Raw genomic sequence first — 11,616 nt, forward strand, 5'->3', positions numbered from 1 at the left:
CCTGAAACTAACTCTGTAGACCAGGCTGGCCTTGAACTCAGAGATCCTCTTGTCTCTGCCTCCCAATGCTGGAATTAAAGACATGCACCACCACTGCTGGGTTGAAACTTTTCTTTCTTAAAACTGCTTTTATTGGGGCTAGTGAGATGGCTCAGAGATTAAGAGCACTGGTCGCTCTTGCTAGAGGTCCTGAGTTCAATTCCCAGCAACCACATGGTGGCTCACAACCATCTGTAATGGGATCTGATGCCCTCTGCTGGCATGCTGGTGTACATGCAGATAGAGCACTCATACATTAAAAAAAATAAGTAAATAAAAAAGATTCTTTAAAAACAGCTTTTTAATAAAATGCAATCATTTATTTTGCGTTTGTGTATGGGCACAAACACCATAGTGCACATATGGAAGTCAGAGGATAACTTTGAAGATTGTTTTCCTATCTCTCCAGACAAGGTCTCCTATAGCTCAGACTGTCCTTGAACTTGCTACATAAGTTGAATTCCTGCTCCTTCTGTCTCTGCCTCTCAAGTGTTGGGATGCCAGGCAGGTGCCACCACATCTGGCTGCCAGTTTTCTTTAAAAAAAAAAAAAGTGTGTGTGTGTATGTGCGTGTGTGTGTGCGTGTGTGTGTGTGTGTGTGTGTGTGTGTGTGTGTGTGTGTGTGTATGAAAGTGTGCATGTGAGGAGGTGCCCCCAGAGACCAGAGGAGGATCTCAGATCCCCGGAAGCAGGAGTTAAGGTGGTTCTGAACCGCCTCACAAAAATGCTAGGAACAGAACTCAGGTCCCCTGCAAGAACAGTAAGAGCTCTAATCACTGAGGCATCTCTCCAGCACCGTGACTACATTTATTATTGCTTTTGAGAAAAGGCCTCATTATGCTGTAACCCAAATTAGTCTCAAATTCATGATCCTCCTGCCTCAGCTTGCTGAGGGCTGGGATTAAAGACAGGTACCACCAAACCCAGTGAAACTAACCATGTCAGGTTATAAGTGAGCCCACAGAATACCATCTCCCAGGCCCTTTTGTACTCACATGTAAAGGACCAGCAACATTCAACTAGATCACAGGTTGTATACAGTAGTTAACTTTTCCTTAACTGAAGATTATAGGGCTGGGCTGTGGCTCGGTTGCTAAAGCGCTCTTGGCTAGTGTGCTTGGAGTCTGGATTCCATCCTTAACATGGCAAAGAAAAAAAGAAAGAAACAGGTAGTGCACTCTTCGAATCCCAGCACCTAGGAAAGGGAAACAGGGATCAGAGGCCAAGGTCATAGCAGATTACAGAGTTCAAGCCTAGCCTGGGCTACAATGAGATTCTGTCTCAGTTAAAAAAAAAAAGTCAAAATAAAACAAAGTAAAGTTTTACTAGAACACATATCCACCCTTCAGTTTAGCCCAGTGCTCTCAGCCTTCCTAATGATGCAACCCTTTAATACAGTTCCTCATGGTGTGGTGAATACAATTATTTCGTTGCTAGCACATAACTGTCATTTTGCTACTGTTATGAACTGTAATGTAAATCTCTAATATGCAGGTTATCTGATGTGTGATCCCACCTCCCGTCTGCCTCTGGATGCCTTCTGCAACGGCAGAGCCCAGTGTTTGTGAGAGAGACCAAAAACCCTTGTGAACTGCAGCAGCCTGAGGTGCTGCATGTGTAGCCAGGAGCTAGCACGTTATTTTATGGCCTCCGGTCAAGAAGACAAATTCCTTTGGGCTATCTTCATTGCCTTTTAATAAGCCACTTACTGTCACTTCAGCATCTGGCCTAGTGTCTTTATGACCACTACAGGACAGCCCTCTGTCTTCACTTTGCCTCCAGCTAAAACCAGGTGTGGCAAGGGGTGTGGGTGGGGGTGGGGTTGTGGCACACATCTTTAGTCCCAGCACTCCAGCAGAGGCAGAGACAGCCCAGCCTGGTCTACAGAGTGAGTTCCAGGACAGCTAAAGCTATACAGAGAAACTCTGTTTCAGAAAACAACAACAAAAAACCCAACCAACCAACCACACAAAAGCCGTGTGACAATACATGGTGTACTCTGAGCATTGTGGGTAGGAGAGGTGTAGCAAGATTGAAGGACTCAGGTCTCTTTTTACATCAAGTGGTCCCAGGTATCGCATCAAATTTGGGTCATTAAGCTTAGCAGCAATCAACTTTACCCCAGTGTGCCATCTCTGTAGCACCTTGTCATTTTTTTTTTTTTTGAAGAAATCTGGAGGGACTGGAGAGATGGCTCAGAGGTTAAGAGCACTGGCTGCTCTTCCAGAGGTCCTGAGTTCAATTCCCAGCAACCACATGGTGGCTCATGACCATCTCTAATGGGATCTGATGCCCTCTTCTGGTGTATCTGAAGACAGCTACAGTGTACTCATATAAGTAAAATAAATCTTTTAAAAAAATCTGGAAAAGAAAGAAAGAAAGAAAGAAAGAAAGAAAGAGCGAGCGAGAGAGCGAGCGAGCCGGGCAGTGGTGGCGCATGCCTTGAATCCCAGCACTTGGGAGGCAGAGACAGGTGGATTTCTGAGTTCGAGGCCAGCTTGGTCTACAGAGTGAGTTCCAGGACAACCTGGGCTATACAGAGAAACCCTGTCTCTAAAATCCGAAGTAAATAAGTAAATAAATCTGGGCATCTTAGTCAACCATCTATAACCTTAACACTAAGGGAGATGGTCAGCAAGGACAACATGGGCTACATAGTGGTATGTCTTGAAAATAAATAATTTATGCATGGTGGTCTAACCTTGGACTCCCAGCAGTTCTAGAGGCTAAGGCTAGATAGGATGAACACCTTAGGAAGATCTTGTCTCAAAATGACATGACTAAGTCGGGGGCTGCAGCTAAGGCTCAGTGGTTATGAGCACCCAGTTTCCGTTCTCAGAACCCACAAGGCAATTCGCAACCATCTGGATCTGTTCCAGGAGATGTGGTGCCCTCTTCTGGCCTCTGCTGGCACTGCATGCATGTGGTACAGGAACATACAGGCAGGCAGAACACCCACACACATAAAAATAAACCATAGCCAGGTTATGCTGACACACAGCTTTAATATCAAGCACTCAGGAGGCAGAGGCAGTTAGAGCTCTGTGAGATTGATGCCAGTCTGGTCTACAGTATGAGCCCCAGGACAGCCAGGCCTGTTACACACAGAAACCCTGGCTTGAAAAATCTAAATAAATAAATAGATAAATAAATCTATATAAAATACAAAACATAAGTCTGCTGCTGTAACTCACTGATTCTGGGCTCAATCCCAAGTATAAACACCAATAAAATAGAACACCCACAAGCTTGACCCAGGAATTCTATTCTTCAGTAAACACCCACAAGAATCCAAAAATAAATACTCACATCCGACGCACAGAAATAAACACTGTGATGTCAACCACAACAGACAAAACATGCTTTATTTAGTCTTCTACTTTAAAAAGATGATTTAGTTATATGTGCATATTTGTGTGTGTGGTGTGTGTGTGTGTGTGCACGCGCATGTATACACGCTCAGGTGCCCGTATAGGCCAGAAAAAGCTTCACATTCCTTGGGTCTGGATTTACAAGGGGTTTTGAGCCCCTTGATGTGGGTTCTCAGAAGTATGCTTTCGTCCTCTGCAAGGGCAAGCACTCTTAACTGCCGAGCCAATTCTCCAGCACCTCCATCTATTATATAATATATATATATATGAAGAGGTCTTATTTAATTAGGTTTGTAGAAAACAATTAACTGTATAAAACTTACAGTGAAGAATGACCATGTTTGAAAGCCGCTCCAAGACTCAAAGGAGAACACAGGATTGTAATAAACAGAGTTACAGAACACACTGAAGAGGTTTGTATAGTCAGCTCACTGGAACTGACGGGGTCACATTCTTAAGTATTGATTTTTTTCAAAAGAATTTGTTTATTTTATGTGAGTACACTCTCTCTGTCTTCAGACACACCAGAAAAGAGTATCAGATCTCATTACAGATGGCTGTGAGCCACCATGTAATTGCTGGGAATTGAACTCAGGACCTCTGGAACAGCAGTCAGTGCTCTTAACCGCTGCGCCATCTCTCCAGCCCTTATGTATTGATTTTTGCTTCATGCCGCCCCAGTGGCAGATCTCCTGTCTTCGAAGCACAAGCAGCACTCTGAGCACAACATTTCAAAAATCTGGAACTCTTGGTTATAGCACATCTGGGCTGTTGACCACAGTCAGGGTGTCTCAATCTTGTCTATGTGACAGGTGACATCATAGTGTGCAGACAAAAAACAAAACAAAAAACCCAACTAACCAATCAAACAAACAAACAAACAACATCATCAAAATGCTTGGAAGCATCCAACGCACTGTGCATCTTGGGGGTATAAATGGAGACTTCAGAATCTTTAGACAAATAGAGGCATTTATACTAAAACATTCGGACAGCACCACTGCCTCTGTTATGTCTGTCACAATGAAGCCAAGTCAAACGGATGTCCTTTGGGGCTGTAATGTTCAAGCGAGAGCCAGCAGGTCTGTAAGACCTCGAAGCACTCTCCAACCTCCACTGTTAGAAAAAACGTCTCTCAGAACAAATGGTCCCTATGGCAGCAAGCACTGAAGAGCCCAGCCAACCAGAGGAGCAGCCAGGACACTTGAGGGTAGTGGTGGGGTGCTCTGTCAACTCCTGCATTCCTCCATTAAAATGTGTGTGTGCGTGTTCGTGTGTGTACACGTATGTGCGTGTGTGTGTGATTATGTGTGTGTGTGTGTAGGAGTGTTTTCCCTGCATGGTTGTGTGTGTACCATGTGCACGCCTGGTGATGGAGGCTGGGAAGGGTACTGGATGCCCAGGAACTGGATTTATGGGTGGTGGTGGTTCTGAGTTTCCAAACAGGTGCTGGGAATTGAACCTCGGTCCTGTGTAAGAGCAGTACAAGATTTTTTTTTTTTTAAAGTTTTTTGAGACGGGATTTCTCTGTGTAGCCCTGGCTACGCTAGAACTTGTTCTGTAAACCAGGATGGCCTCAAACTCACAGAGATATGCCTGGTGTACAACACCGTGTCCAGCTTCCAGTACAAGCTCTTAAGAGGATATATCTCTTCAGCATCCTTCCCTCCATTTTCTCTTTCTTCCTTCCTTCCTTCCTTTCTTTCTTTCTCTTTCTTTCTTCCTTCCTTTTTCTTCCTTTCTTTCTCTCTCCTTCCTTCCTTCCTTTCTTCCTTCCTTCCTCCCTCCCTCCCTCCTTCCTTTTTCCCTCCGTCCCTCCCTCCGTTTTTTAAAAGAGGGAGTACCTACCTGGCTATGTACTTTTATCCTGTAACCCTCTGAAATCTTCCTGCCCCAGTATCCCTGGGTTAACTGACAAGCTGGAGCTATCACACTAAGCTTCAGTTATGCTTTGTAATTTTACTTTGGAGGGAATTCTTTTTCTGACTTGCATTATATTTTAAAGGTTAAGTTTTCCTGTATCTCAATAAAGCTGCTATAATTTATTTAATGACAAGGTCCCACTGTGTAGCTCCAGCAAGCCTGGAACTTGCTATATATAGTCTGTCCTTGAACTCAGAGAGATCCATCTGAAGCCATGTGCCACTGCGGACGGCTCATTTCTGGTTCTTTATGCTGAATGAGTACATGCCAGAATAAAAATTTACTTTAAATTTTAAAATTACTAAAAATTTTAAACGTCTTAAAGTAAATTAAAAAAATTTTTTTTTGATTGTTGTATTTGGAGTTATGGCCATAGGCCAACTTGTACTCTCAACCAGACCAGACACAAGCCACATTTTGGAGGCTGGGCCCCTTCCTCCGCTCTCTTTATAGACCTAGGGCCCTGACCGCCACGAAAACCAGACGCTCCCCTTAATCCTGGAGCCAACAGGCAAGGAACGAAACCGAAGGTGGAGCCAGAGCACCGTTACTAGGCAACTGCGATGGCCCCGCCTCTTCCCCAACCAATCAAGTGCTTTTATACACAGCGCAGGTACGTCGGGAGGCGCGTGACCCCGGCACGCACGGGGCATAGTTTTCCCCGCCTCCTCGCTCCCGTCACAGCCAATCAAAAGAAAGATTGTGGTGCGCGCCTTGCGTGCGAAGGTCGCCTAGCTCACCACCCCACCCCCACTCTTCAGGGCCTGCTCGCGGTGCGGAAAATGGGGTTCGGAGCTGGCCACCGGACGCCTGAAGGTTCCGCCACGCGCCCCGAGAGATGCCTCTGCCCCGGGGGACTTGCGGAAGCGGAACTTGTGAGGGATGCGGCGGCGGAGTACGCACCTGAGGGCCCTGCCGTGCGGGCCGCGCCGGGGGTCTGAAGCCTGGGTTGCGCGTGCGCAGCGGCCCTGGGCAGGCGACCGGAGCACGGGGGGCGAGGGAGCGAGGGCAGAGGGCGCCTCCTGTGCACCGGCCTCTTCACGCTCCCTTTCTTTTTGTCGTTTTTATTAGTTTTTTTTATATATTTATATATATTTTTGTCTTTGCTTCCTGGAAGGTCGGCTTCCCGCGCGTGTCCGAAGCACCCCCAGTGGGGACGGCCACTTCCGGTGCGCTTCGGGACAGCTTCCGCGAGGTCGCCAGCTGGGGTGCGTGGCGTGCGCGTTTCTTCGCGCCTCCCCTGAATGTGCATGGCCTTTCTTGATCTAGATACCTTCTACAAACTTGGTTGTGCGCGCGTGCGTGCCTGTGGCGGCGCTACGCGTGTGCACTACAGGAAGGCCAGAATAGGTCACGATATCCCCTGAACCCCGAATTACAGATGGTGTGGATGAGGAAAATCCACTGATCTTGTGCCCCTTGCAAAAGCAGCCAGTGTTCTTAACCGCTGAGCCTTCTCTCCAGCCCCACTTTACGGGGTTTCAGTTTCTTTGCTTTAAAATTGACTTGAAAAGGGGATGGAGGGGTGCCTCAGCTGTTAACGAGCTGGTGGTGTGCTTTCAGAAGACCAGAGTTGGATTCCCAGCGTCTGTTTCAGGCAGGCCACACGTACCTGTAACTCCCATCTCCAGAGGCTCTGAATCCCCTGGCCTCTGTAGGTGCCCACACTCGCTTAAAAAAAAAAAAATAAAAATATTTTAAAACTACTTTAAAGATGTACTGCTTAGTGTGTGGTGATACATGCCTTTAATCCTAGCATTCGAAAGGCAGAAATAGGCCAAATCTCCCTGAGTTTGAGGCCAGCCATGACTACATAAGATCCGATCCCAAAATAAAAGAGAGAACTAACACTTCGCTCCTACCAGGAAAGGTTGTGCAGCCTCCTCTGTGGTCTGCATTTGCTCATGTTCTTGAGCTGGCTCCAATAAATTCTCAGGTCATAACTGGGTCACTGATTGCTAGATCCCGTGGTCCAGCCTGTGGTGGTTCAGCCTGAAAATCACTTGCTCTCGGGACTTGCCAAAATCAGGCCACTCACCCTCACAACATGTGGCCTTTTAGGGCACAGTGCTTGATGACTGTCCTAGTTCCCACTCAAGTCCTTTTCTCCCCCTCTCAGATTGCTGCAACATTTCCTACTTTCTGTCTGGAATCTCTGCTGCTTGCTCTCTGTCCTTGACTTACCTAGTTTCAGGGTTATTAAATAACATTTCTGTTAGGTGGTGGTACAGGCCATTAATCCCAGCACTCTGGAGGCAAAGGCAGATGGATCTCTTGAGTTCAAGGCCAGACTGGTCTACAGAGCAAGTTTCGTGACAGCCAAAGCTATTCAGAGAAACCCTGTCTCAAAAGAAACAACAATAACAACAAACCAAAACAAAAAAGGCCCGGAAAACATTTACATGAGTCACTTCTTCAGTCTAGACCATTCCTCTCAGCTGGAGCTCTGTGTAGCCAGCTGCCTGTTTTGAAATCTCCACTCGGGAGATGATGAGCCTCAGAGGACATGGCCCACCCTATCCCCATGTCTTCTCGTCCTCCCTACCTCAAGGTCAGAGGTGTCTGCCCATGGTTTGCAGATCCCATGGGATGGTAGCACGTGTGGGAGGGCCTGCTTCATTTCCTGATAGTCAGGAAACAGAGGAAGGAAGAAGGAGGAGAAAGGAAAAGGAAGAAAAAAGAGTGGAGGGGAAAGAGGAAGGGATAGAGAAAATATAGGCAGACTTAGGGCTACATCACCAGTGATCCACTTCCTCCAGCTAGGTCCTACGTCCTGAAATTTCCAAAACACCCCAAATAGAGTAATCAGCTGGGGTTCAGGTTTCCAATAGATGAGCTTTTGGGGAGGACCCTTTACTGCAGACCATAATAGCTGGTTGAATTTCCTCCCCCCCTTCCTCCCTCCCTACCTCCCTCCATCTCCCCCCTTTCTTTCTTTTGACAGGGTCTCTTTACTTAACCCTGGCTGTCCTGGAACTCACAATGTAGACCAGGCTGGCCTCCAAGTCACAGAGATCCAACTGCCTCCTGAGTGATGGGATTAAAAACTTAGGCTGCTACATATCCTAATAAATAGCCAGGTGGTGGAGGCATACACCTTTAATCCTAGCATGGGAGAAGCAGAGGCAGAGGCAGGTAGATCTCTTGAGTTGGAGCCAGCCTGGTCTACAGAGCAAGTTTCAGGGCAGCCAGGGCTATACTGAGAAACCCCATCTTTTTTTTTTTTTGGTTTTTCAAGACAGGGTTTCTTTGTGTAGCCTTGGCTGTCCTGGAAATCACTCTGTAGACCAGGCTGGCCTCGAACTCAGAAATCCGCCTGCCTCTGCCTCCCAAGTGCTGGGATTAAAGGCGTGCACCACTACCGCTGGGCGAGAAACCCCATCTTAAAAACAAAAAAGGAAAAGAAAAGGGAGAGGAAGGAACCTGACACACACGAGTGGGTGGTGCCATCTGGACTCTATGTGTACATCTGCACACGCCTCCTAAAACAAAATGAAAACCACTACTTGAGAGGCAGAGGCAGGATATCGCCACGAGTTCAAGGCCAGCCTGGTTTACATAGCAAGTTTCAGGTTAGCCAGAGCTACATAGTGATACCCTGTCTCAAAAGTAACAGATAAGCCACACATTGCCATCATAAAAGATAAGCTTCAGTAAGAAAGGCTGACCTAAGGGAACTAGCTGATGTGTAGCAACAAGCAGGGTGGCCTGCACCTGTGGTGACACTGGTGAAGGCTGCCTTCGTGAGCAGGAGGACTCAAGGTTGAAATGCCATTTATAGTAGCTAGCGTCTCTCAATTAACTCAGGAATTTAATGCAATCTCAATGATAAAACCCCGTGGGGTTTTATTACTGCTGTTTGACAAGATGACTTTTTAAGTTTTCTCGGAGGTAAGTGATACGAATAGCCAAGTCAATTTTGTGAGAAAAGAGTAGAGAACAAAACAGGAAGCCTTGAATAAAAATTAGAACACACAATGCGGCATCTGGAACCTTGTCATAGGATCTACTGGTTTTCTTTTTTCCTTCCCCTGCTTTATCTTGAAACAAGATCTCATGTAGCTCAGGCTGGCCTCAAACTCACTATGTAGCCAAGGATGACCATAAACTCCTGATCCTCCTGCCTCTACCTCCCAAGTGCTGAGAAGACAGGCTTGTGCCACCATACTCAGCTTCGTCATATTTTCTAAATAGTATTTTATTTCAAACACTGAGATCGTGTTTGTGGTAGACAATAAATTGCTTTGGGGTGATGAGATTTTGGCCTCATGTGGTGGCACACACCCTCAATCCCAGAGCTTCAGAGGCAAAGAAGGGTGAACGCTGAGATCCACGCCTACCTGCTTTACATTGTGAGTTCCAGGTGAGCCAGGGCCATGCAGTCAGGTCTTGTTTCAAAAAGAAAAAAAAAAAGTCTGTTAAAAGTTTTTAATTGTGTGGCGGTGAGATGGCTAAGAGGGTGAAAGCACTTGTCTTTTGAGTCTGAAATTCTTGAACCCATCCTTGGAATCTATATGGAGGAGGGAGAGAAGAAAACTCCCTAAAGATGTTTTCTTAACTTCCGCACTTACAGTAGTGTGTATTCACCCCCATCCCCAGATACATAAATGAGAGATATTTTATTATGTTTTAAAAATTGAGACTGGACTTGGTAGCGCTTGCCTGTAATCCTGGCACCCAGGAGGTAAAGGCAGGAGGATCAGGAGTTGAAGCAACATTGTAAGTTCAATACCAGCCCGGTCTACATTTGACCCTGTTTCAAAAACCACAAACATTTACTTTTGTGGGGCTGAGTAGAACTCAAGAACTTGCATATGCTAGGGGAGCACATTACCACTGGGTCACACTCCCTGCTTCTGCCTGCAATTGTAAATCTCCTTCCGAACCGGCCTGTTGTGCCCCTTGTCACAAAACAGGAACCAAATTGATGGGCAAGCACCGCCACCTAGTGGCCATGATTCATACTGTAGCGGTCCTCTTGGTCGCAATTTTTGAAGTGTTTGTTTTGTTTTTGTTTTTTTTAACTTTTACTTACTTGTATCCGTGCATGTCTGTATGAGTGAATGCCATATGTATTCAAGGGTCCCTGGAAACGAGAAGTCTTTGTCAGACTCCCTGAAGCTGGAGTTCTTAGGTGGTTGTGAGCCATTTGACGTGGGGCTTGGGAAACGAATTTGAGTCTTCGGCTAGAGCAGCAAGCACTCAAGAAGCTTAATGGCTTAAGCGGACTTTTTCTTCTCCCTTTTCCCCTTTGAGATAAGGTCTCACCGTGTACATGTAGCCCCGGCAGGTCTGGAACTCACGATGTAGACCAGGCAAGCCTACTGCGCATGCCTACTGAGTGCTGCGTTCAAAGGTATGCGCCACCATGTCCAACTCTTCGTTCCCAATTTTTCACCAGAGAAGACTTCTTTCTTTTGGCTACTCTTTTCTTTTGAACTAGGGTTTCACTATGTCAACCTGACTGGCCTGGAACTAGTTATGTAGACCAGGCTGGCCTCAAACTCACTAAGCCTGCCTTCCTCTGCCTTTGGAGTGGTGGGATTAAAGGTGTGGACTGTCATGCCCTTCTATCTTTTTTTTTTTTAACTTTCTTTTTTTTTAATTTCTTTTTTTTTTGAACATGAAATGCTTTTTTATAGCATGTTTTACAAGGGGAGGGGGTAAGAGGGGCCCGGTGGTGGAAAAGTACAGAATCTTCTTGGCCTGTGCCTTGAAACATGTCATGGTCTATACGGTACACTGCCTTGAATTATGGTCTCCCTGCTATTCTTCAGAAGATATGGTACTCTGCTTTGAGTCTATCTGCAGTTGCTAAGCAGGATCTTGCAGTTGCCAAGCTTCAGAGGACATTGTGCAGGTGGGGAAAGATAGGGGGTGAGGGTAAGGGCGAGGGTCCTGGCTTCTGCCATCTCCCCCTTCTCTGTTTAGTTAGAGAAGGCGTCTTATGATCAATCCCAACTATGTGAATTTTGAATTTGGATGTCTAATTATGGGGGGTCTTAGACAAGTTCACAGATGCCCTTCTATCTTTTTGGCCATCTCCTAAATGTAAGATGGTTTAGAAAGTTGAAGGATGCATCTAAGGTTATTGAACTTTTCTTTTGTGAGGTAGCATGTCAGACGGCAACCCAGGCTGGGGTTGAAGTCCTGCTCCTTTTGAGTGCTGGCATATCAGATGAGCGCCCCACACATGGATAAGGGAGGTTGACTTTGTGAATAGTGGGCAGGTGCTCTACCACTGAGCCACGCCCCCAGCCCCTCACTGTGGGATTCTAGGCAG

The 11,616-nt window shown here is 46.4% G+C and overlaps 1 protein-coding gene across 1 annotated transcript in view; it reads right to left on the minus strand.

Annotated features, from left to right (window-relative positions):
• Gtf2ird2b (GTF2I repeat domain containing 2B) overlaps positions 1-6,281 on the minus strand; it is a 33,526-nt gene extending 27,245 nt beyond the window's left edge. Inside the window, exons 1-2 of the mRNA XM_028766214.1 lie at positions 6,237-6,281; positions 1,035-1,234 (exon numbers count right to left, since the gene is read on the minus strand). The gene's annotated coding sequence lies outside the window, so the exon portion shown is untranslated. The remainder of the gene's footprint in view (positions 1-1,034; positions 1,235-6,236) is intronic.
• Positions 6,282-11,616: the final 5,335 nt, after the last annotated feature.

Source organism: Grammomys surdaster, unplaced genomic scaffold (genome assembly GCF_004785775.1).
Source record: "Grammomys surdaster isolate TR1022 unplaced genomic scaffold, NIH_TR_1.0 166, whole genome shotgun sequence".
NCBI lineage: Eukaryota > Metazoa > Chordata > Mammalia > Rodentia > Muridae > Grammomys > Grammomys surdaster.